Source organism: Macaca nemestrina, chromosome 5 (genome assembly GCF_043159975.1).
Source record: "Macaca nemestrina isolate mMacNem1 chromosome 5, mMacNem.hap1, whole genome shotgun sequence".
Lineage (NCBI taxonomy): Eukaryota > Metazoa > Chordata > Mammalia > Primates > Cercopithecidae > Macaca > Macaca nemestrina.
In genome coordinates this window covers 106865847-106886732 of record NC_092129.1, presented here as the reverse complement: position 1 = coordinate 106886732, position 20886 = coordinate 106865847, and the positions used below count along the sequence as shown (strand labels likewise).

The 20886-nt window shown below is 36.4% G+C and overlaps 1 pseudogene; it reads left to right on the top strand.

Annotated features, from left to right (window-relative positions):
• LOC105496837 (ADP/ATP translocase 2-like) overlaps positions 1–20434 on the top strand; it is a 142195-nt pseudogene extending 121761 nt beyond the window's left edge.
• The last annotated feature ends 452 nt before the right edge of the window (positions 20435–20886 follow it).

Genomic DNA, 20886 nt, shown 5'->3' with positions numbered 1-20886 from the left:
GGGACGAGAGGGGAGAAGGTAGTCGAATCTGAATGGTGGATGGTTGTGTGGTAACTGATGTAGCAGATCCATGAAATCTGAATAAAGCCATTAGTGGGAAAAATTTAGAAGCACAGTAATTGCCATTGAAGAATCTGCAAAGCTTCAGGGTTCTTGACCCCTGTTATTCTGGAAGTAGGATACAGGTGGGACTTAAGAAAAAAGGATTGGATGCAAGGCTGTATTAAAAATATCCATTTTACCTCTACTCCCTTTAGAAACCCCACTAAAATGATAGCCTAGGTTTCTGTTTGATTTGTCTTAAGAAACACACTCAAAATGACCCAAACCAAAACCAACCAACCAAACAAAAACATGTTTTTACATACTTTCTGTTAGAATCTTACTGGGTACTTTTTTTTTTTTTTTAAACTATTGTAAATAGTACATTTTAAAATTTTTCTCTAGCTGTTTGTTGCTGCCATTAAAAATGCCACTGACTTTTAGTTATTAATCTTATATGGTAACTTTGCCAGAAACAACAAATTTATTGCATTATTTCCCCAAATGATGAATTATAATAATTCGGGCAGAATTCCTTCAGGTTTCCTATTTTGTAGAAAACCATGTTGTTTCTGAATAATAATAATTAACTTTCCAATCCTTATAGCATTTCTTTTTTTTTCCTTATTGCACTGGCTATGATATTTAATCCAATGTTGAATAGCAATAGTTATATTGTGAATGATTATAATGATTCACCATTGATTATAATGTTTGCTATAAAATTTCCATGCATAACTTTTTCAGGTTAAAGAAATTCATTTTTATGACTTGTCCACTGGGGTTTTGTATCAAAAATGATCATTAAATGTTATCAACTGTGTATTCTATACCTATTAAAATAATATTTTCTCCTTTAATATATTAACATGATACATTACTTAACAGATTTTACAATGTTAAATCTAATGTTTATAATGTTAAAATTGCATTCCTACATTATATCCAACTTGGTAATTATATATCATCTTTTTTACATTGCTGAATTCAATTTATACTTTTCCTTTTTTAGAATTTTTTTGTCCGGGTGCCGTGGCTCATGCCTGTAATCCCAGCACTTCGACAGGCCGAGGTGGGTGGGATCACCTGAGGTCAGGAGTTCAACACCAGCCTGGCCAACATGGGGAAACCCCATCTCTACTAAAAATATAAAAATTAGCCGGGCGTGGTGGCAGGCACCTGTAATCCCAGCTACTCAGGAGGCTGAGGCAGGAGAATCACTTGAACCCAGGAGGCAGAGGTGGCAGTGAGCGGAGATCATGCCGTTGTACTCCAGCCTAGGAGCAAAGAGCAAAACTCCATCTCAAAAAAAAAAAAAAAGACTTCTTTTTTTGTCCTTGCATTAATGAATAAGATTGGCCTGTTTTTCCCCTTTCTTTTACTCTCTTTACTTTTGATAATAAAATACATTAAATATGTAAGCTGAATTGGAAAACCTTCTCTTTTATTCTGTTAACTGGAGGTTCAGGTTTGGAGTTACCTTTCTTTGAATGTTTCTTTGAATGCTCCTGTAAAACTGCATGAATCTGCTGTTTTTCTCAAGGGAGAATTATGTACTACAGATAACCTTAGGATTTTTATTTCTTGACTAATTTTGAGTCAATTTTGGTAACTTTTAAAAGTATTTTGTTCATTTCACTTAATTTTTCAAATGTGTTAACATTAAAATTACTTATATTTTCTTGTCATTTTGATCTCTGCCGCCTCTTTAGTTACACCTTCTTATTCATTCCTAATCTTTTGTGCTGTCTCTTTTGTTTCCTTAATCGATCTTGCCTGAGGTTTGTCAATATCATTAGTTTTTCAAAGAATCATTTTTGGTTTTGTAGTATGAAGTTTTTTACTTTATGCTTTTCTGCTCTTGTCTCTATTATTTTATTTCTTCTTACTCCTACGTTTTCTAGGTTTATAATTGTGTGATACATAATGACATTTCAGTCAACAACAGAGTGCATATATGATGCCCTCCATAATATTATAATAGAGCTGAAAAATTCCTTTCCCACAGTGACTTCTTAGCATTGTAACATAACACATTATTCACTTGTTTGTGGTGATGCTAGTGTAAACAAACCCACTTTGCTGCCAGTCATGTATGAGTATAGCACATGCAATGATGTGTAGAACATAATACTTGGTGATAAAGGACTGTGTTACTCATTTATGTGTTTACTGTACTGTATTTTTTATTACTATTTTAGAGCATATTCCTTCTACTTATGAAAAAAATGTTAACTGTAAAACAGCCTCAGGTAGGTCCTTCAGGAGGTGTTCCAGAAGGCATTGTTATCACAGGAGATGACAGTTCTTGCCCTGTCATGCATGTTATTGCCCTGAAGACCTTCCGATGGGACAAGATATGGAGGTGTAAGACAGTGATATTGATCATTTTGACCCTGTATAGGCTAGGCTAATGTGAATGTTTGTGTCTTATTTAACAAAAAAGTTACAAAAGTAAACCAAAAAAATTTTGAACAGAAAAAAGCTTATAGAATAAAAATATGAAGAAAAATATGTTTGTACAACTGTGCAATGTGTTTGTGTTTTAAGCTAATTGTTACTACAAAAGAGTAAAAAGGTTAAAAATAATTTAAAAATTGATAAAGTAAAAAAGTTACAGTAAGCTAAGATTCATTTATTATTGAAGAAAAATATTTAAAAATAAATTTAGTGTAGCCTAAGTATACTGTGTTTATAAAGTGGTATACAGTAATGTCCTAGGCCTTCACATTCATTCACCACTCACTCATTGACTCATCCAGAGAAACTTCCAGTCCTGCAAGCTCTATTCATGGTAAGTGCCCTAAACAAGTGTAGCATTTTAAAATCTTTTATACAGTAGCCTTGTAGTATAGTTTGAAGTCAGGTAGCCTGATGCCTCCAGCTTTGTTCTTTTGGCTTAGGATTGTCTTGGCAATGCGGGCTCTTTTTTGGTTCCATATGAACTTTAAAGTAGTTTTTTCCAATTCTATGAAGACAGTCATTGGTAGCTTGATGGGGATGGCATTGAATCTGTAAATTACCCAACCATCCCATTACTGGGTATATGCCCAAAGGATTGTAAATCATGCTGCTCTAAAGACACATGCACACGTATGTTTATTGTGGCACTATTCACAATAGCAAAGACTTGGAACCAACCCAAATGTCCATCAATGACAGACTGGATTAAGAAAATGTGACACATATACACCATGGAATACTATGCAGCCATAAAAAAGTTGAGTTCATGTCCTTTGCAGGGACATGGATTTAGCTGGAAACCATCATTCTCAGCAAACTATCGCAACAACAGAAAACCAAACACCGCAGGTTCTCACTCATAGGTGGGAATTGAACAATGAGAACACTTGGACACAGGAAGGGGAACATCACACACTGGGGCCTGTTGTGGGGTTGGGGGGAGGGGGGAGGGATAGCATTAGGAGATATACCTAATGTAAATGACGAGTTAATGGGTGCAGCACACCAACATGGCACATGTATACATATGTAACAAACCTGCACATTATGCATGTGTACCCTAAAATATAAAATATAATAAAAATAATAATAATAATAAAAAGAAAAAAATAAATGAAATCTTTTATACAGTATTTTTACTGTGTCTTTTCTGTATTTAGATATGTATAGATATACAAATACCATTGCAGTATGATTGCCTACAACATTGAGTACAGTAACATGCTGTACAGGTTGTAGCCTCTGAGCAATAGGCTATTCCATATAGCCTAGGTGTGTGTGTGCTTTATCATCCAGGCTTATGTAAGTACACCCTATGATGGTTGCACAATGACAAAATTGCCTAGCAATGCATTTCTCAGCATGTATCATCATCGAGTGAAGTGAAGAATGACTGACTTTTGCTCTTCTTTTTCTAACATCTTAAGATAAATGCTTAGGTAATCATGTTTTGATTTTTTTCCTAATACAAGAATTAGGCTTTAAGTTTCCCTATAAAGACTACTGGCTATGTTCCAAAAGTTTTGAAGGGTTTTATTTTTATTAATGTACAGATGCTTCTAGAATTCTTATTTATGCTAAATTTTTTATTCATGGTGGCTTCTTTGCATGTGTATTAATCATTTTTATTGTGAGTTCATAATATTTTATTTGAGGCCTGCAAATAAAATACATTTCTTCATAACAATAGTACCTGTGGCATTACCAACTTTCAAACTCAATATCTAGTTTAAATTTTTTTAGGCAATATCAATTTCAGTGGCAAAATGATGGGAATATGGCTTGTGGTTAAGACCTCTCAGGGGGGACTTATTTTCTTTATTTCTGCTCCATGCAAAGAGAAGGAATATCTTCCCTGCTGTGGGTCACATTCGTCTCTTGTTTACCCACTGTGAGTGTCACACTGTGAGTGGTCCTGGTTTCATGCAGGTATCTCTAATCCTACTTTCTCTACTCTACTCTGGCACCTGGTTTGGCTTCTGTTCTTCAAACGTTTGCCAATTAAAACCCAGACTTCAGGCTATAATAATTGGCAGATATTCTCAAGGATAATGCAAGCTCTAGGGCTCAGCTAATCCTCATGGAATCATATTGTCTCATTGTTTGTTTCCTCTAGTTCCATTTCTTTACTTCCAGTTCAGCAATGTTCCAAAAAAAAAAAAAAATTTAAGTATTTGCTTAATATTATTTTTCTTACTCCTGGAAGGATTTCTCTGCACATGTATTCTGCCATACTTTTGGAAACTAAAAACCCATTTTATGACACTTTTGGTTGAAATGTATTAAAAAAACACCCAGATCAGTTTGCTGTAACAAACTGTAAGCAGCAGAGACATAACTGGAAATTCAAGAAATATGATTTTTCTGTTTAGTTTAATTTGGCAGCTAAATCACATCCTCAAAGCCATAGATTCTTTCTGCCTCTTCATTCTGCCTGTCATGTAGGCCTCAATCCAAAGCAATCTATCTCCCTGACATGGTCACAAAATGGTACCAGTACCCACAGAACTGCATACTTTAAGTCCACAATTATGAAGAGAAGGAACCCTTCTCTAACCATCATATGAATTTTCTGACTCATATGGTTCCCAATGGGCAACCACTGAACCAAATCCTATAAGAGAAATGTCATGCTTTGATTAACTTACTCCTGAATTGCTTAAAACATATTCCTTGTTTAATATCTAATTCCTTCCTGAAACCTCTGTTGCTAAGTGCAAAAAATATTTTTTCATTTTAAAAGAAAAATTGTGATGCATTTAGTCCCAAATCAAGGTACTTGATAATTTTATATAACAGTTCAAATAAGTTTACACAATTTTTAAAAATCCAGTAATTTGAAAACAAAAATTCAAGTTTGGCTTAAAATAGAATATTCTAAGGGTTTACTGATTTATTCTTTGTCTTATTTTTGTGCCGTTTTCTTCATCTCTTGTTAAACCTTTTGGGACTTTGGTGATCTTGCTCTTAAACTACACTGAAAAATCACAACATGCAAAATTACTTTTGGGATAAAATCAAAGCTAAGAAAATGAAAGCTTTGAAACATGTGGAAATAGTATAGGTTCACAACATACTAAGCATTGTGGAAGCTGCAAATCTTTTATCCCTTTTATTTGGCATGCATAAGCAAAGTCAATTTTTTTGTGTTTTTCTAGACATTGCTCAAAATTCAAATTAGATTCATATGAAATTGTCTGACTAGAAAATGTTGTGTTGAGTAAATTGAACATGTCTGAGTAAATTGAATATGTCAATGTCAAAAATAATATTTATTATTTTAATTATTTATTATTCCTACTACTTCTATTTTTCATTTAGTGTGTTTTGGGGTAAAAAGGAAAAGCCTTACATAGAAAACAATGAATTGTCTGAAAATGATATGACTTTTCAAGAACCATTATAGCAAAAAGCAGAACATTTTATGGGATGTAGTTCTGTACTGTGGCAAAGGAGATGAGTTTACTTTGAGTAACTGATACTATTCAAGGCATGTCCTTGAAGATCAGTCTCCCCAAACTTTAGGGTCACTACACAATGGGGAAGAAAGAGAATGAATATCAATGAGATAATCATCATGCCCACTTCAGGCAGTTTTCTTGCAGTATTTATCTGGATCAAATTTAATCCACACTGAGATCCCACTCTCATCAATAATGGGACAATTAATGGGCCTGATCATTAGGGATCCCTCCCTCTCTCTATGTGATCATATAAATCCGGAAAACCCAGGCAGGTACTGGTTAGTCACAGCTGGTTGCAGGTATTGACGCTGTTCTTCTGCCCCCTAATGATGCTATCGAGCATTATCTTCTAATATTCATTAAGCACTCAGCTCTGGGTAGAGTCAGGAATGAACCCCTCAGTCATTCACCCCACCAACTCCAGACCTTCCGTCTGCTCACCAGACTCCAACATATAATGCTCAGCTTCCTTGTCTCACTCCTGACCCTCTTCCCATTCTGTTCTGTTTCTTCTTGTTAGCTGTCCTAAAGCTTAGCTTCCCATTTTCTACAGCATTTTTCATTTTTGAATAAAAACAGCTTTATTGAGATATGATTCATGTACCATAGTGTTGATCTATTTGCAATATACAGTTTAATGGCTTTCAGTATGTTCAGAGAGTTACGCAGCAATCTCCACAATCCATTTTAGAGCATATTTATCATCCCCAAAAGAAATTGCTTATGCATTAGCAGTTATTTCCCATTTTCCTTAAGTTTCCCCACCCTCTGAGGTAATAAGTAACTACTTATCTAATTTTCTGTTTTAATAGGTTTGTCCATTCTGGACATTTCATATAAATGGAGACATACAATATATACTCTTTTGAATTTGGCTTCTCTCAATGAGCATAATGACTCGCAGATCATTCATTCTATGGCATATATTAGAATGTAATTCTTTTTATGGCTGAGTAATGTTCCATTATATGAATATTCTACATTTTGTTTATTAATTCACCAACTGATAGACAGTTGAGTTTTTTTCAGTTTGGGGCTCTTATGAATCACACTGTCATGAACTTTTATCTAAGTGTCTTTGTGCGGATGCGTGTTTTCTTTCTCTTGGGTAAATTCCTAAGAGTAGAATTGTTGAATTGTGTGTTAAGTTTCACTTTTTAAGAAACTGCCAAGTTGTTTTCCAAAGTGACTGTACTATTTTCTATTCCTACAAGCAATGTTATCAGGGTTGTAGTTTCTCCACATCCTTACCAAAACTTATTTGTCTTTTGAATTATAGCCATTATAGCAGGTGTGTAGTGATATGTATTGTATTTTTAAACTTTTGAAGGAACCCAGCTTGGCCAGGATCAGCTGGATAGGAATGGGGTGAAAAGGGGCAGCTTTGTCTTGTGCCAGTTCTTAGAGGAAAGGCTTTCGACTTTTCCCCATTCAGTAAGGTGTTAGCTGTGGGTTTATCATATATGACCTTTATTATGCTGAGGTATATTCCTTCTATGCCTAGTTTGTTGAGGGTTTTTTTTTTTATATCATGAAGAGACACTGAATTCTAACAAATGCTCTTTCTGTGTCTATTGAGATGATCATATTGTTTTTATCCTTTAGTCTGTCCCAGTGATGTTTCATGTTTACTGATTTGCATGTGTTAAATCATCCTTATATCCTTGGGATAAATTTCACTTGATTGTGGTGTATTATCTTTTTGATATGTTACTGAATTCAGTTTGCTAGTATTCTGTTGGTGATATTTGCATCTATGTTCATCAGGGATATTGGTTTATAGTTTTCTTTTGTCATTGTGTCCTTGTCTGGTTTTGGTAGCAAGGTAATGCTAGCCTTATAGAATGAGTTAGGGAGAATTCCATCCTCTTGAAATTTTTGGAATACTTTGGGGGAAATTGGTGTTAATTTTTCTTCATACATTTGGTAGAATTCAGCAGTGAAGTCGTTTGGTCCTGGGGCTTTTTTGTTGTCGTGGAAGACTTTTTACTACTGATTTAATCTCATTACTTATTAGTATGTTCAGGTTTTCTATTTCTTCCAGATTCCATCTTAGTAGGTTGCATATATCCAGGAATTTATTCATTTCCTCTAGATTTTCCAGTTTGTTAGCGTATAGTTGTTCATATGATATGTTCATGTCAAAGATCTCTGATGATCTTTTGTATTTCTGTGGAATCAGTTTTAGTATCTCCTTTTCATTCTGATTTTTAAAATTTGGGTCTTCTCTTTTCTTATTAGTCTAGCTAGTGGTTTATCAGTTTTATTTCTCTTTTTGAACAACCAACTTTTTGTTTCATTGGACCTTTATATTGTTTATTGCATCTATATTTTGTTTAATTCTTCTCTGATCTTTATTATTTCTTTTATTCCACTAATTTTGGGTTTGGCTTGTTCTTGCTTTCCTAGTTCCTAAAGTGTTTCATTAGATTGTTTGAAATCTTTCTACTTTTTTGATGTAGGTGTTTGTTTCTATAAACTTCCCTTTTAACATACAGGTTTGGGCTTGTTGTGTTTCCATTTTTATTCGTTTCAATTTTTTAAAATTTTCTTCTCTCGCAGTCCCGGAGTCAAAGCCGGTTGCCCACCCAGTCCCGTCCCGCAGCAGCCTGCCTCCTCTTTTCTTTCAACGTGACAGATGCCACTGTGTCCTTCGCCATGGACTTCCTGGCAGGTGGAGTGGTCGCAGCCATCTTCAAGACGGCGATAGCACCCATCGACCATGTCAAGCTGTTGCTGCAGCATGCCAGCAAACAGATCACCGCAGGTAAGTAATACAAGGGCATTATAGACTGTGTGGTCCATATTCCCAAGGAGCAGGGGAGTCCTGTCCTTCTGGCGCAGTAACCTGGCCAATGTCATCAGATACTTCCACATCCAGGCTCTCAACTTGGCCTTCAAAGATAAACACAAGCAGATCTTCCTGGGTGGGGTGGACAAGAGGACCCAGTTTTGACACTACTTTGCAGGGAATCTAGCATCAGGCGGTGCCGCTGGGGCCACATCCTTGTGTTTTGTGTACCCTCTTGATTTTGCCCCTACCCGTCTAGCAGCCGATGTGGGTGAAGCTGGAGCAAAAGGGAATTCCGAGGCCTTGGTGACTGCCTGGTTAAGATATGCAAATCTAATGGGATTAAGGGCCTGTACCAAGGCTTTAACGTGTCTGTGCAGGGTATTACCATCTACTGAGCTGCCTACTTCGGTATCTATGACACTAGAAACGGAATGCTTCCGGATCCCAAGAACACTCACATTGTCCTCAGCTGGATGATCGCACAGACTGCCACTGCCCTTGGTGGGTTGGCTTCCTATCCATTTGACACCGTTTGCCCCCACATGATGATGCAGTCAGGGCGCAAAGGAACTGACTTCATGTACACAGACATGCTTGACTACTAAAGAAGGTTGCTCCTGATGAAGGAGGCAAAGATTTTCTCAAGGGTGCATGGTCCAGTGTTCTCAGAGGCATGGGTGGTGCTTTCGTGCTTGTCTTGTATGATTAAATCAAGAACCACACATAAGTTATTTCCTAGGATTTCACCCCGCCGTGAACGGGTGTGTTGTATTATATAACATATGTTGAGCATTCTTGACAGACTCCTGGCCGTCAATTTATCAGTGGCAACTATTTATTCGTTGAAAATGAGAAGCAATAATATTCATCTGACCAGTTTTCTCTTAAAGCCATTTCCATGATGATGATGGTGATGATGACGGGACTCAATTATATTTTTTATTTCAGTCACTCCTGATACATAACAAATTTGGAGAAATAAAAAAAATCTAAAACATAAAAAAATTCTTCTTAATTTTTTTTTCTTGACCCAGTGGTGGTTCAGGAGAATGTTGTCTAATTTCTGTGTATTTGCAGTTTCCAAAGTTCCTTTTTTAAATTAATTTCCAGTTTTAATTCACTGTAGTCTGAGAAGATAGTTGGTATAAATTTGATCTTTAAAAAAAATTGTTGGACTCATCTTGCGATCAAACATATGACCTGGAGAATGTTTCATGTGCCAAGAAGAAGAATGTATATTCTGTAGTTGTTGAATAAAATGTTCTGTAGGTGTCTGTTAGGTCTATTTGATCTAAAGTGAAATTTAAGTTCACTTTAGATTCAATGTTTATTTGTTAACTTTCTGTGTAGAATATCTGTCTAGTGTTGATGGAGGTTGAAGTCCCCAACTATTATTGCATTGAAGTCTACCTCTCCCTTTGGATAATGTTTGCTTTATACATCCGGGTGCTTCAGTGTTGGGTGCATATGTATTTAGAATCGTTATACTCTCTTGCTGAATCTACCTCTTTATCATTATCTCACTACCGTCCTTGTCTCTTTTTTACTGTTTTGACATAAAGTTTCTTTTATGTGATATAAGCATAGCAACTCCTGCTCACTTTTGGTTTCCATTTGTGTGGAAATTTTTTTTTAATTCCTTTGCTTTCAGTCTATATGTGTCTTTATGGATGGGATATGTCTATATATGTGTGTCTTTACGAGTATCTATCTTGTAGATAGCATACAATTGGATCATATGTTTTTGGACCCATTCAGCCAGTCTATATTTTATAAGTGGACAATTTAATCTGTTTACATTCAAGGTTATTATTGGTAAGTGAAGGCTTATTCCTGTAGTTTTGTTCACTGTTGTTTTGTATGTCCTTAGTTTCTTTCTTTCTCTTTTATTGCTTGTCATCATAGTTTGGTGGCTTTCTGTAGTGGTAACATGAGTCCTTTCTCTTCCTTGTTTGTGTGTTTCCTCTACCAGTGAGTTTTATATTTATATACTGGAAGTCCTCACCAGAGCAATCAGGCAAGAGAAGAAATAAAAGGTATCCAAATTGGAAAAGAAGAAGTCGAACTGTTTCTTTTTGCAGATGACATGATCTTTTACTTAGAAAAATCTGAAGACTCCACCAAAAAACTCTTAGACTTGATAATCAAATCAAATAAATTTGCAGGAAACAAAATAAATATACAAAAATCAGTAGCATTTTTATTTATCAATAATGAAATGGCTAAAAAGAGACCAAGAAGGCAATCTCATTTGCAATAGTTTAAAAATACCTAAAAATAAATTTAACCAAGGGGGTAAAAGATCTCTGCAAGGAAAACAACAAAACACTGATGAAAGAAATTGAAGACAGCTGAGTGTGATTGCTCATGCATGTAATCCCAACACTTTGGGAGGCTGAGGTGGGAGGATCTCTTGAGTCCAGGAGTTCAAGCCCAGCCTAGAAAACATAGCAAAAGCCTCTCTCTCTCTTAAAAAAAAAAAAAAAAAAAAAAAAAAAAAAAAAAAGTTGGGTATGGTGACACATGTCTATATAGACCTAGCCACTTGGGAGGTTAAGGCAGGAGAATTGCTTGAGCCCAGGAGTTTGAGGTTACAATGAGCTATGATCACACCACTGCACTGGAGCCTGAATGACACAGTGAGACCCTGTCTCTAAAGAAAAGAAGAGAAAAGAAATTGAAGATGACACAAACAAATGGAAAGACATCCCATGCTCTTGAATTGGAAGAATTATTATTAAAATGACCATACTACTGAAGGCAATCTACATATTCAACACAATTCTTATCAAAATACCAATGTTGTTTTTCACAGAAAGAAAAAAAAATCCTAAAATTTGTATGGAACCAAAAAAGACCCCGAGTAGCCAATGCAATTATGAACAAAGAGAACAAACCTGGAGGTGTCACACTAACTGACTTCAAAATATGTTACAAGGCTATAGTAACCAAATTAGCATGGTATTGGTATTAAAAACAGACACATAGACCAATGGAACAGCATACAGAACCCAGAAACAAATCCAGGTATTTACAGCCAACTATTTTCAACAAAGGTGCCAAGAACATACCCTGGAGAAAGGACATCCTCTTCAATAAATAGTGCTGGGAAAACTGGATACCCATAAGCAAAAGAATGAACTAGACCTCTATCTCTCACCATATAAAAAAATCAACTCAAAATGTATTAAAGACCTAAACATAACACCTGAAAATAAAATATTACTAGGAGAAAACAATGCTTCAAGATACTGGTCTATGCAAAGATTTTGTGACTAAGATCTCAAAAGCACAGGAAACAAAACCTAAGGTAGACAGATGGGACTATAATACACTAAAATGATTCTGCACAACAAAAGAAATAATAACCAGAGTGACAAGACAACCTGTTGAATGGGAGCAAATATTTGCAAACTATTCATCTGACAAGGGACTAATACCCAAAAAAGAAAACAAACTAAAACAACTCAACAGCAAGAAAGCATGTAATCCCATTAAAAAGTGGACAAAATACATGAAAAGATATTTCTCAAAAGAAGACATACATATATGTCTTCATAGATGTATGACATACATATATGTCAACAGGTATATTAAAAAGTTCAATATTACTAATCTAATCTTACCCTAGTTTGAATGGCTATTAGTATTAAAAAGACAAAAAATAACAGATGCTGACGAAGATGTAGAGGGAAAAAAGAACTTTTATACACTGTTGGTGGGAATGTAAATTAGTACAACCACTATGGAATATAGTATAGGAATTTCTTTAAAAACTAAAAATAGAACTACCATACAATCCAGCAATCCCATTACTGGGTATTTATCTAAAGGAAAGGAAATCAGTATATCAAAGAGATATCTGTACCCTCATGTTTACTGCAGTATAATTCACAATAGCAAAGATATGGAATCAACCTAAGTGTCTAACATCAGATAATGAATACAGAAAATGTGGTATATACCCACATTGGAGTACTATTTGACTAGAAAAAGGATGAAATTCTATAATTTGCAGCAATGTGGACAGAACTAGGGATCACTATGTTAAGTGAAATAAGCCAGGCACAGTAAGACAAAGATTGCATATTCTCATTCATATACTGGAGCTAAAAAAGTTGATCTTATAGAGGTAAAGAGTAGAATGATAGCTACCAGAGGCTGAGAAGAGTGTGTGGGAAGCGCATGAGGAGAGGCTGGTTAAGGATAGAAACAGTTAGACAGAATGAATATTTATTATCAGAGTAGGATGACTATAGTTAATAATGTATCATATGTTTCAAAATAGCTAGAAGAGAGAATTTGAAATGTTCCCAACATGTAGAAATGATAACTACTTGAGGTGATGGATTCTCTAAATGCCCTGACTTGATTGTTATACATTCTGTGCATGTAAGAAAATGTCACATGTGCCCCATAAAAATACACAAATATTTTGTATCAATAAAAAATATTTCAATTAGTTGGTTACATTTAAAACTTGGGAGAAATTCTGGGTATTTTAACTCTCTGGAATCATCCAGATGTTCTCACAACACTGGGCCTCAGTCTTACAAGGTGGCAATTGGCTGGAACTGTGTAACTGCCGTTCTCTTTAGAATGGCATGTTCTCTCCAGTTTACTAGAGTCACATCTTATGAGCGTGACAATGATCGTATCAGTTTCCACTTTTATCATAGTTGTGCTGTTATTTTTCTGTATTCTGTGACTCCATGTCTGTAGCAAAAGTGGAAAATGACAAAGAGACTGCAAAGACAGTATAATTCAAGAAAAGTAGGAGAGAGCAAAGTTGTTTTCAAAGAAACTAAATAAGTATACAAAAATCAGTAGTGTTTCTGTTTATCAATAATGTAATAGCTGACAGAGAAATCAAGAAGGCACTCTTCATTTACAGTAACTTAAAAAATACCTAAGAATAAATTTAACCAAGCAGGTGAAAGATTTCTACAAGGAAAACAATTGGAGACAACTCTTACATGTTTAATACGCAAAGTATGTCTTTGTCAAAAGGATGCAACTGAAGTCATCATTATGAACAAACTACAGAAAGATAATGCATGATGAGAACTTAATGAGCTGAGAGAAACAACAGAAATTTCAATAGTGTTCTATTTTAGAAGCAAATCAAATAAGTAATGCTACCATGAAAAGTAATTATTAGTTTTTTTTTTTAATGCAAGGGAGATTATAATTTTTTTAAAATTTATGTTTTGATTATTTTCTTTTTAGAAAGAATTGTTTCTTTGGCAAGAAATAATCTACCACACTTTTTAAACCAGACTCAGTTTTCAGAATTGGAAAGTACAGGAATTCCCCAGTTGCAGAGTTGAAGACCTAATTCCAAAGAAAGTTCTCTAACTGCAAACTTTTTAAAAATAAACAAATGTTTTTCACTTTGTTTTTCCAATTAATACTGATAGAATGAATGAATGAAGTTATCAAATAAACCAAGTAGCATTATAATATGATACTGATGACAAAATATGATTAGATTTCTTCAATGTCTTGAAAGTGGTTACTCTAAACATAAAAGCAAACTACGTATATTGAAAACATGTGTTCGCCGTTATGAGCTAAAATAAAACAAAATATTTTCTCATTTAAGGGATTCAAGGCCAAATTCTGTATGTCTATTTTAAAGAGAAATTCAAAGTCCAGTACATGTTACATAGAAAAAAGATATTAGTTTTCTAATTATAAATCAGAAGAATTGGAGTTGAAAATTTTCAGTTAATCTTTTTATTTTGAATTTAATATATAATCCCAAATATCATATCTGCTTACATTATGCCATGCACTTCTAATTTAGTTCTAATTTAGTAAAAATAAAGACTGTGTGATTCTATTTCCGAAAGTTAAATGTTCTCATACTTGGGCTTCTGCATACATTTACATTACCTACTTTGACCCTCAAAGCTGTTGAACTGTGAACACCTGCACCAAGAAAAGTGTTCAAGGATCTTCATGTTTCTTCATGATCCAGTCCAGATTATCAAGATGGGAGAATGCATGGGAACTATGAGCAGACACTCAGAAATAGAGACATATTTTGCTGAAGAAAGGAGGGCAGAATGGGGCCACCAGGATACTCAGCTGATGAAGAAGGTGGTGGCTCAACGTTGATATTAGTCAGGAGGATGCAAGCTCAGCATGAAAATGTTTGAGGTGGTGGAGGAGGTAACTGAGGGTGGCAGGAGAACACTCTCAACTTTTTTTTTGCTTGCTTGTTGGTAGCTCATGGCTGTGCAAGCTCAGCACAGGCCCCTTACTGAGGATCCTTCCACACTTAACTCCCACAGCAGCCCCTCTCCTGGACCCCTGCTTCTGCAGGGGGCAGTATCTAGTTCTGGCAGAGAGGTAGAAATGTTTCTTGTGTTCTGAATGGCTAATTATATATCAGTGTTTACAAGGGAAACGTCCCTACTTCTAACCCCTGCAGCACTTGGCCTGTGCTCTGAAACATGTACTTTGACTACCCCTTTATCTTAGCATGAAGAACTGGCACTGCATTTATTAGTCATAAAGTTATTCATTCAATTTTAAATCCATCTATGGTGTTCAACTCCATAACCTCCTGTGGCAGTGGGTTTCACAAGTTGGCTATATGTGGCACAAAGTAATAGTTTCTTCAATAGTTTCTTGCTCTAATTTTATTAGCCATCAATTCCACCATATGACATTTTGTTCCTCAGTGACATTTTGGAACATTCAGTTCTTTGGTTGAGAGTACAAACAAAACCCTCCCTCAGGCTCTCAGGCACTAAATAATCACCACTTGCCATTTTCCCTTTAAATATGTTAGCCTGGTTTGATTGACTCGGAGAAACATCTTAAATTCTTTTTTCTAATTTGCCATCATTGTATTTGAATTTTAGTCTTCTCTACTAGCCTTTCTTGGGAGTCATTTCAAATGACTATTTATTACTAGGTATATTCATAAAGTGGCCTATTTGGTAGGATTAGGATTAATTTGTGTGAACAGTGTGCTCCTCAAAAAGTATCAAGTGTCTTCTAATTACAATGACTCACAATAAATTGTCTGTGGCCATCACTTCATCCAGGGAGTAGGTGACAGGATGAATAACATGATTTTAGAGCAATTGAATCGGTTCTGTGGCTGCCACCTCCCTCACTATCAATTCTCCCACTCACTCTGATTTATGAAAATTTTCTACTGAGGTTCAGTTATTTTGATCCCTATTTCAACTAAAACTCCCTCAAAGAGAGGTGTTATTTAAGCTACTGTCAGCCATTTTCTCCAGGACACAAATTATGATGATGTATGACGTCTCTTATTTTTTAAACCAGTGGTTTTCAAATCTTGTCCTGTAGAACCCTAGAGTTCCCAGAGTATCATAGGAATCATAGCAGATTAAGAAGAATCAGATGGGCTAGGTTACAATCAGAGCAACTCTGCTGGTACTGTCACAGGATCCTTAAGTGTGGCTTTTCCAGCCAGAAACCTCTGTGGCCAGTGGCACCTTTGCCTGAGTTTGGACCCGCTGGGCTCGTTCCACCCACCTGGCCTGGCAGGCTGAGTTCAGTTTGTGCTACTGGCCTGGATCCTACACCTTCCAAGGCCGAGCCAGGCATGGAGAAGCAAAGGGTGTGTGAGCGAGTGAGCATGGGCCACTGCTCACAGCCAGGCCCATGGCTGTGCTGACTGCTGTGACAGGGCAGGCAGCTCCAGGTGTCAGCACAGGCACCAGCTCAGGGGGCCAGCTCTGTGAAAGACTGTGGCTAGATCAGATGTAAGGCAAGCAGCTTCTGATGTGGGTACACATCTGGGCAAGGGAAATGAGTTTGTGTCCGGAAGCTTGAAGACACCAGCAACTGCAGACCCCTAAAGAGGGTGTCACAGCCCTCGCTTGGGGAGCCCCTAGGTGTGGGCTCCCCAAAGAACTGTAGCTCTTCTCTCGTTCTCTTCATCTCAATGCCTGCAACATGGTGAATGGGGGGTGTGTTTCTGCCCTGTTTGTGTTAGCTCTTTCAGTCCCATTCAACAGGTCCAAAGTTCTTGTCCTGCCTCCAGGAAGAATGTGGTACCTGGACAGCTGGAGGGGGAGCACAGCAGAGAGGAGCTCCACTGAGTGATGGAATAGCTCTCAGGAGACTCAAAGTTGGTAGCTCCTTTCTGCAAGCTGATCATCCTGATGAGTGTCCAGCTCTCAGTGGAGAGGAGGCCTGTAGAGGGTAGCTCTTTTCCTCAGGCAGATTATCCTGGTGAGTATTCAGCTCTTGGTGGAGAGCTATCCACCTGGAGTGGATAGCTGTTTTCTGCAGGAAGATCATCCTGATGAGTGTCCAGCTTTCAGCAGAGAGTAGACTCATAGTGGGTAGTTCCTTTCCGCAGGCAGGTCATCCCAATGAGTGTGAGTCTGGCTGAGTCTGGAGTTTTTATGTGCTCAGAATGGAGGCAGTGTGTGCTGATTGGTCCATGGGCAGCCATAAGCAGGCCTGGAAAAAGCACTGTCCAATTGGCTGAGTGGTCATCAAAGAAGATCTCACTCCTGGCCATGGACTTTGCCCAGAACTGGCAGACCAGCCTCCATGCTGGGGCTTCAACATGCCATCTCCAGCACGCAAGATGTCCTTTAACATGCCATCTCCAGCATGCAGGATGTCCATGCCAAGAGGTGCCCTCAGCCGCCCTCCCCACTCCTTACTCCTCTCCCACACTCCTCAGCACCCAAAGTCCAGAGGGGCCAAGATGGCAGGGGGTTGGTGTGTCAACACCACCCTGAGTGTGGGCACAGCTGGCCAAGTTGTGACAGTGCCTGGGGTTGGCCACAACTTTGCTCCATCCCAAGCAGGCACCAGGAGTTGGGAGAGACCAGGGAGCAGGGCACTTTCAAACTTGCAGGGGCATGGGGCTTCCCAGTCCCTGAGAGCCCCAGGAATGCGGGGGCCTGGAGCCATGGCTAGGCAGCTAAAGCTGTACCTAGGAGTATGGGGCTCCCGCCCTGCCAACTCGGTACGGGGCAGGCCTCCCTCCTGATCCTGCCCCCGCCAGCTCCACAAAGCACACAGACATTGCTATGCCCTCTCTGCTGCAGCAGGTGTCTCTGCAGCAGCTGCTCCAGATGGACCACCACCACCATCAGTACCTACTGTAGATATTTAGCTTCTGTATTAAAATTTTTATGTAATAAGAGTCTTACATTCTTGATATTATTTTTGCATCTCTGTTTTAAGTGCTCAGGTTAGTCCCTTTTGCATGAGGCCAAGAGTGAGCCTCCAATACTTTTATATCATTTTCACTTAGTTAACTCTCCCATGTTCTACATTTCCCCGTTTCACCCTGGCTTCTGATGGGCTTTCTTCCCAGCCCATGCCTTTGCTTCCCCACTGGATTACAATCCAGAGCCTCTCCTGCCGCCTATAGAATTGTCATCCTTGCTCCACTGATAAGAAAAAAAGAAGAAGAACTGAGACTAGGAAGAGCAACAAAGAATAGCTATGCATATGCTTCTACCATTTCCTTCTTTCCTAAAATATAGTATATATAGAACATCATTACCCTTAGGAGCTTTGGAATGGATTCCTCAACAAGTGAGAACTATCTGTTATAGCATGAAATCAAACAGGTTAAGAGACCTGGAGAGCTGGAGCTACATAAAAACATATTAATCAATCTAAAGTCACTTGCCACTAGTAAGCATTAAAAATATATATATTTAGGAATAATGAAAAATTGGGTATAAATTGGAATAATTTATATGTAGTCAAAATAAAAAGTGAAGAAATTAATTATTAGACTGGTGGAGGGAAGCTAATTTTTAGCTTTGAAGGAATTGAGTAAAAAAGTCACATAAAAACTTAGAGATTTAATTCTACAAATTAAACATTTCTAAAAAGTGAAAAAACAAAATTAAAAAGAAGTCCACAAACTGGGAAAAAATATTATATAAATTTGACTAAGGATCAATTATATGATATAGGTAACTATTCTATCAAATCTAATTATCAACAATAGAAATCAACTCTAGATAATTTATTTTTAAAAAAGAATAATTTTTTGAATTAAATTATGTGATGCACCTTGTAAAACTAAAGACAAAAATATTAGTTCTTGGTATGAATGAGAACCAAGGGAAATTTCATGTAAACATGAGAAACTCTAATGGCTGAGCAGACTTTCAGAAAGCTATGGGCATCTTGATGTGGCTTTCATCCTTTTCTATTTTTGTTTCATTATTTTCAGGATTCAAGCACCAGGGAGTGTTTAATTGGCCAGGGAGTGGGCACATGTCTGATGCTGTGTATTCTGCAGCAGAAGAGGGATAATTCCCAAAGGAAAATCCATGTATAAAAGAGAAAGGACTCTGAGTAGGCAAAAGAAGGAGATGTCCATGATAGGTCTCATTCAAATTTTTAGAAAAACATTCAGAAAAAAAGGTAATCAATAAATGGACAGAGGACATGAACTGATAATTATAGAAGATGCAATATAAATTAGTATAGATAAGGAAAATGTTGAGATTTTAAAAAGTAAAAGCTATGCCAAAACAAAGCAAACATGAAAAGTAGAAAACAAATAAGCAAAAAATCAAAGAACTTTTTATTGACCATGAAAGAATAACACTCTTCAAAAGTTAAACAGAATTGCCATATGATCCAATGATTCCACTTCTCCACATATACCCCAAAGATTGAAAAGTAGGGACTCAAATACTCATATACCAACGTTCATAGCTGCATTATTCATGATAACCAAAAGGTGGAAAAGAACCCAAATAATCATGGATCAATGAATGGATAAACAGAATGTAAATACATACAATGGGGTTTTACTCAGCCTTAAAAAGGAATGAAATTCTGATATATGCTATGACATGGATGAATCTTAAAACCATATTGCTAGGTGAAATAAACCAGTCACAGAAAGACAAATATGGTATGATTCCACTTACATGAAGTACCTACAATAGGTTTCATAGAGACAGAAAATAGAATAGAGGTTACCAGGGGTTGAGAAGGGGAAAATGAGGAGACATGATTTAATAGATACAGTGTTTCTGTTTGGGGTGATGGAAAAGCTCTGGAAGTGGATGGTAGGGATGGTTGCACAATATTATGAATGTACTCAATGCCAACAATTTAAAAATTGTTAAAAGGGTAAATTTTATGTTGTATATGTTGTACCACAATGTTTTAAAAAGTGAATGACACTTGCTATACTTGCTGCTTAGGATAAAGCTGTGTTTCACTAATGCATTTATACTGAGAGTGACAACGAAAAGTGAAATAATACATTTTAGAAAGCAATATAATAATAATTTTCCTCAGAACCCACAAAACGTTTCTATCTTTTAACTTAGTTATCCTATTTGTAAGGAAATAATCTGAAAGTAGAAAAAGACTATTTGCATGAATCATAGCAGTACCAAAAAATAATAAAGAAATAGAATACAAGCCTAAATATGCAAAATGATGGAAAATTTGTCACACTAACTCAATGAAACATTATGCAACCATTAAAAATTATAATGATTACATGATACTTTTTATGATATATCAGCAAGCAAAAAGAATTACAAAATGGCATTATGCTATGATTAATTCAACATTCATGAATGAAAAGTTTTACAGTAAATTAAGAGAATTATTACTAATATTTTCCTTTTAATTTTTTCTTAACTTTTGTCATTTTACCTAGCTAATAAAAAGTGATAATGTTTAGCATTAAACAAAATTTAAATAAACTAAATATTTGAAATGTATTATGCTACAAAAGATAGAAAAGTGATATAATTTTAAATACTTCTAGTAGAAATTTTATGGGATATTTGAAAAAATCTACTTCCCTATTATCATTTCTATTGTAAAACTAAAGGTACTTAAATAACACCTATATATCAGCTATAAATAATAGAAATCAACTTATAAAAACCTTACTTATAAAACCACACATATTCTTTTAGGTCTAGCAGAAGCCTGGGACTTGTATAATGTAGTTGTATTGTGAAATGCACGTTTTACAGAGCAATGGAAAGGAAAAATAAATTGTGAGATGAAGTGGATAAAGATTTTACAGATGATATTGGCAAAAGGAAGACAGGATAATAAAATAGAATATCTCAGGGAGGTTCTCAGATGCAAAAATCTTCCAAGAAGACATTT